Below are 12,269 nucleotides of genomic sequence, written 5' to 3' on the forward strand. Positions count from 1 at the left end.
ATATATATATATATATATATATATATATATATATATATATATAGAGAGAGAGAGAGAGAGAGAGAGAGAGAGAGGTTTCTCTGTATAGTCCTAGCTGTCCTGAAACTCACTCTGTAGACCAGGCTGGCCTCAAACTCAGAGATCCACCTGCCCCTGTATCCTGAGTTCTGGGACTAAAGATGTGTGCCACCACACCCAGCTTATGATTTGGTTCTTAAATGCCCCCCAAGATTTATGCATTAGAGGCTTACTTAGTCCCTAGTCCCTGGCGCCGGTAGAAAGTGGTAGAAACTTTTAAGACTGGGGACTTATTGGAAGAAGTTAGGTCACTGCGATGTTCCCTAGAAGGGAATATTTAGGCCCTGGCCCCTGGCTCCTCTTTTTGCTTCACATCCACTAGAAAGAAGGCTCTTTCCCCTGCCAGCTGCTTCCTGACATGATCTGCCTTACCACGAGCCAAAAACCAATGGAGCCAGCAGGCAATGAAGAGAAACCTGAAATTGTGAGCCCATAGTTACCTTTCTTGGGAGTTGTTTCTCTCTGGCATTCTGTCACAGCAGTAGAGAGATGACTAAGTTGGCCGTGAGGAAGAAAGTCACTCTGCAGAGGAAGGCTGGAAAATGGAAATGCAGGTTTCTTGTATTGCAGATGGCAGGAATAGCAAGGGTATTTCCTTAGAAGAGGTATAATGGGATAAAACAGCAAGGACGATCCCGGTTGGCCAGAGCCATGTAGCACAAATCTTAAAAGGTCTTATTAATAAAAACAAACCTGGAGCCAGGTATTGGGGTGAACGCTGGAAGATCAGAGAAGCAGAAAAAGCCACAGCCACCTCACCTTGCCAGTTCCTCAGCTGATCCTGTTTCCTCAGACTGAAAGCCTCTCAGTCCTCATCCAGAATGAATCTCAGCTGACCTGCTGCTCAAAGCCTAAAAGCTTAACCAGCCTAGTTCCTGGTTTTCACTCCTTATATACCTTTCTGCTTTCTGCCATCACTTCCTGGGATTAAAGGCATGAGTCACCATGCCTGGCTGTTTCCAGTGTGGCTTTGAACTCACAGAGATCCAGATGGATCTCTGCCTCTGGAATGCTAGGATTAAAGGCATGTGCTACCACTGCCTAACCTCTGTGTTTAATATTATGGCTGTTCTGTTCTCTGACCCCTAGATAAGTTTATTGGGGTGCACAATATATCAACCACAGAGCCATGACACAAGATTCTCAGATCTCAGTAATAGACGCCTGGGGCTATGGCTTAAACACATTCCTTGACGTCTGTATCATGGAAACAATCCCCAAATTAGTGTGTTGCGAAGAGTTTGGGAAGGCATACAGGAGTAGATTCAGTCTTGAGAGTTTGGGAAGGCATACAGGAGTAGATTCAGTCTTGAGAGTTTGGGAAGGCATACAGGAGTAGATTCAGTCTTGAGGCTGGGAGGGTCAGATGATGAATCAGTGGCTTTATAAGACCAGAAAGAAAGACACACACTGGCAAACTCTCTCCCTTGTCTCGTCTCAGCCTCTTGTGTTCTGCCTAGGGACTAGACACACAGGATTGACCTCACTAGATGCACACTCCTTGATCTTGGACTTCCCAGCATCTAGAACTTGAGAAATAAATCATTCTCCTGATAAGTTACCCTGTCTTAGGTAGCCTGTTATAGCAGCACCAAACGGTATAAGCCACCAGCAATGATGTCCCCCAGAGACTAGCCAACAGGGTGGCATATTGTGAATGCCAATCACTGTTGATCAATAAATTACTGAGTGAATGAGATTGCACTTAATGAATGAGTAGGTACACTTCAGACCTATAAACTCTCATTTGGCTTATACAGGTCTTAAGGTTGAGCCATTAACTCCCACAGTCCAGGTTCCCTGTAAGGCCATAAGCTAAGCTGTGGATTGTGGATCCTTTGATCTGCATCTTCTCAGGTCTTCAAGGGTCCAGACCCTGTGACTTCTGATGTATCTTTAGGAACTCTGCCCTGCCAACATGGCCTGGAAATGAATCAGTGGGCTGTCTGGGTTCTGAGGCATGGTCTTAACTGCTGGAGAAGTACAAGAGATATCGTCTCCCCCCACAGGCCTTTGTAGATTTCTGTCTTGACTGGCCAGCCTCTATCCTCACCTGCCTGCCACTGTACTTTCAGAACACAAATTTACCCCTCCAGACTGAAGCAAGGCAGCCCTCCATCTCTCCCTTCCTCTTCTCTTCTTCAGCCCCGAGCATCCATCCAGCATAGCTGTTAGCTCCCTCTGCTCGGTCCTTGACTTGTCTGTCTGGCATGCAATAAGCTAAATGCCTAGCTGCTTCCAGGAGAAGGGAGGCAGGAAGGAGTTCCATATTTCCATCTCATTTCCTAAGGAAGTGTACTGGGTCAGATTCAGGCCACTAAATGCTTGGGCAAGTATGAACGTTTTTCAGTAGATGAACACTGCTTCACCTAGATAGGGCATCAATGGGAAGAACAAAGAAGTGATTCCTTCCAGATATATTTTGGTGAATCGGTGGATTTATTCTGAGTTACAGGAGTATGCAGGAGGGGTTGCTTATAGAAGCAAAGGCAACTATACAACGGAAGGAAAAAATAACTCTTCCCCACCATTATTTAGCAGCTAATAGGTACATCTTGGGGCTGGATGTCTCATATGTCTCCTGTTAGCTTCTTCTAAAAAAAAATATGTGTATGAATGCTTTGCCTGCATGTATGTCTGTGAACCTCATTAGTGGGTGCAGAGGAAGGCCAGAAGAGGGCATCCAATCTCTGGGAACTGGAGTTACAGATGGTTGTAAGCTACTATGTAGATGCTGGGAATTGAACCTGGGTCCTCTGGGAAAGCAATAAGAGCTCTCAACCACTGAGCCATCTTGCCATCTCACCGTTCCCCTGCTCAGCTTCTTATATATCTTTGCGGAGGAGTGAGGCTTGTAAGCCTCTCCCATCCTTCATAACAGAAAGCCTCATCTTGTGCAAGACTCCTTAGGGTAATCGCAGCTGCTGAGTTCAAAAGTGCACGAGCTGTGTCATGCCTGGAGGATGTCATTCTCCATCAGCTTGTGGGAGGATTGATGAGTGAATATTCTAATTCACTTTAGATTATACAGAAAGATCTCATTCTCCTCGCCCAGGCCATGCCATCTCCCACTTTAAATAATTGTACTTTAATCTTAGGATGGGCTTGTAAGACACAGAGCAGAGAGGTCGTAGACAGAAGGAGAGAGAAAGAAATTCTAGAACTGAGCATGCAGAGGAACTCAACCACAGTTTCCGGAATCACGGGTTTTAGCAAAAGGAACCTCATCAGTTTTCCTCTGCCATCTCTGTTTCATGGCCATTTGGGGGATCATTTGAAGTCCATCCCATAATGTTTTTTCTTGCTAAGTTTCCTTTACACAGAAAAATGATAATGTGGTTAGGATGCTTTCAAAAGCCCCTAGGGAAATTAGTTTACAAGGTTGGGTATCACATAGTGAAAATGACAGCATAGGACAGACTTCCCCTCAGTCCTGCTGTAACTCCTACCTCGTGAGGTCAATACACAGGGGATGTGTGCAGGGTCCTAGGAACTGTGGCCTCCAGTCCTGTCCACGACACTAGTTCAAGTCTTCACTGTGATGCTGTTCCCAGTTACAGTGGCTTGGCCCTCTACTCAATCTGAACAGGGCTGATGTGTGGGGTTCAGCCCTCTGCTCATTCTGAACAGGGCTGATGTGTGGGGTTCAGCTCTCTGCTCAATCTGAACAGGGCTGATGTGTGGGGCTCACTCTCTGCTTCTTCTTACAGGGCTGATGTGGGGGGTTCAGCCCTGTGCTCAGTCTGAACAGGGCTGATGTGTGGGGCTCAGCTCTCTGCTTCTTCTTACAGGGCTGGTGTGTTCAGCCCATGTCAGCATTTCTTCAAAGTCCACCCCTGATGCTTTCCCAAGAGGGGTCTAGAAAGTCAGCCCTCATGAACCTTCCTCTCCACTTTCCACCACCCCAGTCCTCTGGTGGCACCTGCCCTTACTCTGAGCACTGGAGGAGAACCCAGGCCACATTGAGGCAGATGGTGCCTCAGGGTGATAAATAGGCACATGGAATTGAGATACAATAATTAAATGAATGCAAGGCCTCCATCTAACAGCACAGCTTAATCCAAAATTTCCAAATGATAGCACTTAACTCTTCATTTTTATCCTCTGTTATGTATGCCAAGTCTGAATTATCTGTTTCCAAATTAGCAAAGTAGGGATGTAATAATATCCCTTTTTAACTTCATCAAAGATACAGTTACCAGAGTTGTTGAGGTCAGATCCTGGGCCCTGGCAGTTCTAACAAGCTAGGCTTGCTCATCTTTCTTCAATAGGTTAAAGAAACATGTAACGGTAAAAAGCAAAAAAGAGAGTTATAATCAGTGCGGCCACAATGGGAAGAGAAACAAAGAGGTTTGGTGAACCCACTCCCCAAGTCCATCTTCAGAGTCCCAACAGGAGATTTAGGTTTAAACAAAAGGAGGAGGACTGTATAACTAAGCAGTCCTGGTTGAGGTATGGTCCCGCCCATCCCTGATCCATCATCTCAGCTCTAGTCTCCCCTGAAGGTCAGAAAGGTGTGCAATCTCTTTCCAGAGACAAGCCCCTCCTCCTCTGCCTGGCACCAGGCTCCAGCCCTTCTCTCAGCATGAGACTCCTGGGGAAATCTCAGTTCCTTAGGGACCACTGTTTCAGTAGTCTGAGAACCAAAAAGAAGGGTACAGAATACCTGAATTCCTGCCAGGATGGTTACACCACACTTTATACACTTCCTCTTTCTTGCAGTTGGAATGGGACCACATGCTCAGCTACCCAGGCAGCCTCACTGGCCAGCCAAGGGGCCTCCACAGCTCTGGGAAGGGGTCTGTGTGCCCCCTTCCCGCCCCCCCCCCTTCCCGGCTTTGTTAGCTGCTTCCTTAGTCCATGACAAGATGTAGTAAATCCAGACCTGAGTTAACATCTTCCCACGGACTTGGATCGTGTTCAGGCTGGTTTCTCCAGGTCGGGGGAGATATTTTCAGCATTCTGCCTGTCCGAAGAATAGGCTAAAAGATCATGTGGAATGTGTTTACCCAGGAGAAAAACCGGAGTATAGTTTAGAAACACAGTTGCAACATTTCCTTTGTAAATCCCCTACATGAAATCGGGTTGGTTATCAAAAACCAAGCTAATCCCAAGCTCTCTAGCCAAACTTCTGTGCTGATGTTAAAAGAATTTTAAGAGTCATGGTAATCATCACTGTAACAATGATTAATATGAAATTAATAAGCCCAAGGCATCCTGGCCAGAGTTTCATGATGAGGTTCAATTAATAAATAATGTTGTAATTATAGACATAGCGAAACATGGTGGCCAATCTGGGGACTCCACTATGCCCAGGCACTGTGCTGGGCTATGACACACAATATTGCTAACAGCTATAAACTGTGATAACCCTGAAGGATGATCTCTCCATTGTATGTAAGGAAAAGTCTCAAAAGACAATCACTGCTGGCCCCAGGCAAACACAGGGGAAAGGCTGTGTTCATGGTTGCACATCAAGCAGATCATTTTTGGTTGAAAAATTAAATTTTTAGGACAAACCAACTAAGTCACAGACTTGGTTGTTGTTCTTTTTAATTCACCCAAATACAGTCCTTTTTGAAATAAAGATGAAATATAGAAATTGGCATGTTCTGTTTTTTTTCCACTATCATGTAAAGGTATCATGCTATAAAAGGCAAGCTATCAAGGAGTAGATGTGTGTGTGTGTGTGTGTGTGTGTGTGTGTGTGTGTGTGTGTGTGTGTGTGTGTGTGTGTGTGTTTAACTCCTAGAAGGGACAACTGTTATAAAGAAAAGCGTAAATTGCTATCAATGTATCTGTTCGCTGTCATAACTACTGGGGATGAAGCAGAGACCGAGTGAGGGAGCACCCCAGTGAGCTGTGTTAGTCAGAGAAGGGCAATGTGGTCAGAATAGCAGGACCAGAGCCAACTTATTTTAAATGAAGCTACTGATGAATAGCGTTAGCTTCTCAGAAGAGGGGATCGTTTCCAGGGTTCTAGTGTATTTGTAAGTGGCTAAAAGAGCACAGGTGGGATATTTATAATAAATGCGTCTGCAGGACTTTCCTTCTCCAGTTCTCTAGACAGTCGGGTCAGTTCTCCAACAGCTCATCTCCAGCTTCCTTCCCGAGTTTTTGTGTGGACAGTGAAATGTGAATGTCGTGATAATCGTGGCTGTCAGAGCTTTCTCGCTGTGCTTCTGTGGTGGAGTTTAAGCAGCAATGCCATTGCAGACAAAGAACAAAGACAAAATATAATTAAACCAGGCTTGGTGGCAAAAGCCTAAAATCCCAGCTAAGAAGACTGAGACAGGGGGATCACAAGTTACAACCCTGCCTGGGCTATGGAGTGAACTCCTAGCCAGCTTAGGACCATTTCAAAAATAAAAAAAATACAGATGTGCCAGGGATAGAGTTTGGCAGCAGGCATTTGTCTAGCATGTGTGATTTAATCTCTAGTGCTGAAAAACAAAACAAACTAATTTTTTTTAATGACAAAAAAAGACATTAACCCTAGGTGAGAGGTAGGAGCATTAAGAATTGAAGCAAACCCTGTACCCAAAGACATTTGTTACAAGGACATTAAGGCTATTGTTCCTTTTCTGAATCTGAGTAATAAATAATCATAGTACTCCTGTGCACACATTCGAATACCCATTTTGTCTTTCTGACAGGATATCAAAATTAAAAATATTTATTATGAAACTGCTGTCACCAAGGATTATATCAATTTACCTGAAGTGTGCTTCAGGTAAATCTACCTTCCTAAATCTTGACAGCTTTCCTTCAGCTGTCAACCTTGTTGTCTAAGGGCTCAGCCGACCATGGGTGGTGCTGTCCCTGAGCCAGTAAACCTGAGCTATATAGAAAAATCACTGAATGTGACCTGGGCAGCAAGCCAGTCAACAGTGTTCTGCCGTGGATTGTACTTCATGCTCCTGCCTTGAGTTCCCTCAACGATGGACCGTGACCTGGTAATATAAGCCAAATAAATACTTTCCTCCCCCAAATTGCCTTTGGTCATGATGTTTATCACAACAGCAGTAAAGCAATCAGAACATCAGACTTTGACACTGTCTTTCAAATATCTTCCTTATCAAATTTTACTTTATTATTGTTTCATTTTTTAGTGCAGTGAGTACCAAGAGGGTGCAATTTAGGGCAGTAGGGTGGCCAAGAAATCTGAGAGGGTAAAATTTCACCTGAATTTGTTAATCATTTGTATTTAATTTCAGTGAATAGTTTTTATCCACTTAAAAATCGAGTGACTTAATTTTGTGTATCTTTCTATATAATAAATATACCAACTCCTTGACAAAAATGAGCAAATCTATCACAGATATTAGCCCAATACTTTAAAATGAATTTATCACAAATACACATAACATTTATGAATAGTTTCTAGGCCTAACACTCGTCTGGGTCCTTTTTAGAGTTTACATTCATTTTATCTTTACAAAAATCACCTCCAAGTATAGACTAGTACTGATTTCATTTTAAAGATAAAGTAACTCTATTAGTTGTCTACTGTTGTTATAACAAATTTCCCTGAGGTGGTGTTTTAAAACAACAGAAATCAGCTAGGCGTGGGTATGCCCATCATCCCAGCACTTAAGGACCTGAGGCAGGTAGACTCTGAATTTTAAGGCCAACTGTGATACACAGCAAATGCCAGACCAACCTGAGAAGCACAGGAAGATGATGTCTTAGTTACTTTTCAGTTAATGTAATAAAAAAACCATGACCAAGGCAACTTATAGAAGAGGTTATTGGGGCTTACATTTCAGATGGTGAGTCCATGCCCATCATGAGTGCAAGAAACCAAACCTGGTTTCTTCGGAAGAGCAGTAAATGCTCTAAACCACCGAGCCCTAAACCACGGAGCCATCGCTCCAGCCCCAGACAACAGATTTGAAAAGGACTTTAAAAAACAAGAAATGAAAGTGTTCCATGTAAAATACGCATCTGACATGACCACAGTGTCTACATCCATGGTGTCAACTCATTATACACCTTAGTCCATTCAATCTATGTTGGAGTCTTAAGCACCTTAAAACAGAAATAAATAAATGAAAAAGGGTGTCAGCAAATCTTAAAGGAAACAATGATAATTGTCCTGGAAGAATTTTCAAATTTCATCTTAAGACCAAAGCAGAAACCTGGAAGGTGGCAGAGCTGCGGCGGCAGATGAACGCAGCAAAACTGTTTTTTCTGGTACCTGCTCTGTTCTGGTCCCTTGGCAACTCCAGATACTTTGGCTTCCCTTTTTCTGTTGATGGGCACACAGCAACTCTGCAATAAACCTACAGAGATGCTGTCAGAGGTCACACCCTGTATTGGCTAGTTTTTTGTTTTTGTTTTTGTCAACTTGACAGGCTAGAATCATCAGACAGGAAGGAGCCTCAGTTGAAGAAATGCCTCCAAGAGATCCAGGGGTAAGGCATTTTCTCAATTAGTAATCAATGGGGAAGGGCCCAGCCCATTGTGGGCAGTGCCATCCCTGGGCTACTGGTCCTGGGTTCTATAAGAAAGCAAGCTGATGTGTGTTGGTACCGGGTCCTGGGCTCGTTGCATGAGTTGGCTGTTTGAATCCTGGGACCTATGCAGGGACGCTTGGTTTGGTCTGGGAGAGGGGGACTGGACCTGGCTGGACTGAGTCTACCAGGTCGATCCCGGTCCTCCGGGGAGACGTTGATCTGGAGGAGGTGGGAATGGGGGGTGGGGTGGGGGGAGGGGGAGGGGGGCGAGAGTGGGAGAACAGGGGAATCTGTGGCTATTATGTTGAACTAAATAATGTTAATGATGTTGTAAAATAAATTTACTGAAAAAAAAAAAAAAGAAAAAGAAAGCAAGCTGAGCAATTCATAAGGAGCAAGCCAGTAAGCAACACTCCTCATGGCCTCTGCATCAGCTCCTGCCTCCAGGTTCCTACCCTGTTTGAGTTCCTGTCCTGGCTTCCTTCAGTGATGAACAGCAATGTGGAAGTGTAAGGCAAATAAACCCTTTTCTCCCCAACTTGCTTTTTAGTCATGGTTTTTCATTGCAGCAATAGAAACCCTAAGACACCCCCCCCTCAACAACAGCATCCGCTGTGCCAACTCAGAGTCCCTGAGCAAAAGGGATGAAGGAAAACCACCTAAAAATCATTATGGAAAATCTCAGTCAACTCCTGAACAGTTATTTGACAAGGAATTTGACTGTTTTTTTGTTTGTTTGTTTTGTTTTGTTTGTTTGTTTTTACTTTGATTTTAAAGAAGTTCCTTCTTCTTTTTTCTTTCCTTTCCTGAAGACGATGCATATGCTTGATCAGAAATGAGAAGAATTTTCTTCCATGACAAAGTTTGACAAGAGGCAGGGCAGAGTTCCAAAGCTCACATATATGTCAGCTGTATATCGTCTTTGGATCAGTTCCTCTTCATCTTTTTAAAGGTTGCATTATATTAATTATTTTTCTAAGTTAAAACATAAAAATTGTATGTATTTATTGACTACCATGTGGTGTTTCTGGGCATGTATACATACAAGCTTATCATGCATGTCCCCCATTCTTCATGGTAAAAAGTGTCTCTTTTTTTAGGGAGTTGGGGAGAGATGGGGTTACATTGTAACCTAAGCTGGCCTCAAACTCACAGTGATTCTCCTGCCTCACCCTCCCGGGTTCTGGAATTACTGGGCTGGGCCACCAAATTCAGCTAAAAGCATTTCCTTTGAAAGGGTTGTGCGGTGCCAAGAATATGTCTTCACTTGTTTTAGGGGACAACTGTGGTAAAGGCCAGCCCCTCCCCAGCCCACCCACCTCCCCAGGGAATCTCCGCATGAATGCTGGGTTTCCAGATGATTTGTAGCTGGAAACAGCTAGAAACTGTTCTCATGACTCAAGCAATTCAGCTGTGGCGCAGGTTGCTGAAAACTGTTTTGACCATCTTCCCTAAATTACAAACCCTAAACATTTCTCATCTTCAAATCAAAGCTTTCAGAGTCGCTACAACAATGTAACCAGCATTCAGCTAAATCCCAAGAGGAGGAAAGGCTACCTTCTTATAAAACCCAAGGCTAGAAACTGTTACCTGAGAAGCAGGCGCTCGGCAGATGGAGGCAGCAGACTAATGTCTGCAGGTCAAGATGCTCTCGGGGATATTAGTGCCTCAGAATAGAATTCCCTCAGCAGGATAGAGAAACTTAACTGGCGATGTAGGAAATGAACGTTTTTGTTCCTGTAAGCTAAGCCACCCGGGGACTTCTAGTCACATCTTCTGAGATTTATAACTACATTTGAGTCTGTTTTCTTTTTGGAAACGTCAGGATCCACATGCTATAGAACAAGGCCATGTCTTCTCTTCCTCTCCCTCCACTGCTTTTCTTCTCTCATGATGTGGACCCTGTGAGCATGTATGGTGTGTAAAATAATAGTTGTAGGTCATTTTGATATTGTTTCGGTCCCTTTTAAGAAGAATGTTTGACTTGTTAGTATTCCGGGGTGACGGGGCTTTTCAGTAGTATCCCTCTGCAAATGCTGAGCCGACTTAGTTACCCAGTAGCTCTCAGGCTTCTAATCATCCTCAGAGGGGGTCGAAGGCATGCAATGGCATTCATCCCTGCATTCAGAAAGACACGTCTGTGTTTGTACTTTTTGCCCTGATTTCTGGAGTCCTGAGGGGGCAGAACCCTGGAGGAAAGGGGTGGATCTGATTTCATCTGAGCTCATCCACAGGACAGTAAGGACCAGCTACCAGGGCCTCATTCACATGTCCTTAGCAGAAAGCGGTGGGGCGGGGCGGGGGATGGGTTGGGGGAGGATTCTGGACCAAAGAAACCATGAAAAGACCGTACAAATGTCATCATGTGAAAACTTTTATTTAAATTGATTGTACACTTGAAAATAGCCAGAAAAATGGATTTTGACAGCTCCCAGGATAATGAAATGGTAAACACTCCAAACCATGTCTGTTCACTATCCCGATTTGACTCTATTTACATGTTACTGTATATAAATATAACACACAGTACCCCTTAAATGTGTACAATCATATACCAATTAAAATATTCTAAAGTTAACAATAATTATTAAATTCATTTTATCAATCTCCATAAGAACACATTAAATCAAAGCAGTTGTAAAAAAAAAAGAGAGAGAGAGAGAATTACTCGTTTGATATGAGTTCTCTCTTGCCTTTGGCCAGAGATTTTGCTCGGGGCCAGTAATTAGAGCAATGGACTTATTTGCTGGTGCATTAAGGGGGTAGAGAATGAGCAAGTGAGTGAGACCTTCTCCCTCCCCACACTCGCAGCTGCCAATGCCTGCCTTCCTGCTCTGTTGTCTGCCCTGACCTCTGCTCACCGACATGTGGAGTCACAGAGGGCTCAGCAAAGCCGAGGCCTGCTTTCCAGAGCTGGGTTATCCTGTTCAGCCACACACAGGTTAGTGAACTCAACTGAAAGCAGCGATATTCTGGAGACTCACCGGCAAACAGGTTCGTGATTCACAAATGTGGGAAGGTCCTAGGGTTGGGATGAGATGTTTGGCTGAGAAGCCAGGATAGAGCTAACAGGGGAAATGTGCAGGAGACACCGGAATAGGCTCCATTTTGCCTGTGGCTGGGACAGGGAAGAGTTTGGGGCCTTTGTCCAAGGCCTAGTATGGGAAAGGTGTCTTATTTTCAGAGACTAGTTATTTTTTTATCTCCAACATACATGGATCTTCAGAGTCTTGTTTTCTAAAGATTTATTTTTGAAGAGAGAGAGAGAGAGAGAGAGAGAGAGAGAGAGAGAGAGAGAGAGAGAGAGAGAGAGCCACGCACATGCAGATGTCCACAAAAGACAGAATAGGTCATCAGGTCCCCTGATTTTGGAGTTACAGGGGGTTAGTGAGCTGAACTCAGGTCCTCTGGAAGAGCAGCACATTCTTTTAACTGCTAGGCCATCTCTCAGCCCTTAAAAAAATCTTAATATTTCTCAAACTCAGTTTTATGGTATCATTGTATATGTTGATATGTCCACACTTAGTACATGTAAAAACTATAAAGTAATTTCTGTTTTTATTACTAGAACACAGAAGTCTTTAAGGTTGAAATGCCATTATTTCTGGCATTTCCTCTCAAATGGTAGGTGGCAAGGAAAATATGGGTAGAATTAAGGCAACTGTGGCAAAATGTAAGTGGTAAATCCGTGTTGGAAGTAACCAGATGTTTATGGTACTGCGGCGACAACTT

This window comes from Peromyscus maniculatus, chromosome 1 (assembly GCF_049852395.1).
Source record: "Peromyscus maniculatus bairdii isolate BWxNUB_F1_BW_parent chromosome 1, HU_Pman_BW_mat_3.1, whole genome shotgun sequence".
Classification (NCBI taxonomy): Eukaryota; Metazoa; Chordata; class Mammalia; order Rodentia; family Cricetidae; genus Peromyscus; species Peromyscus maniculatus.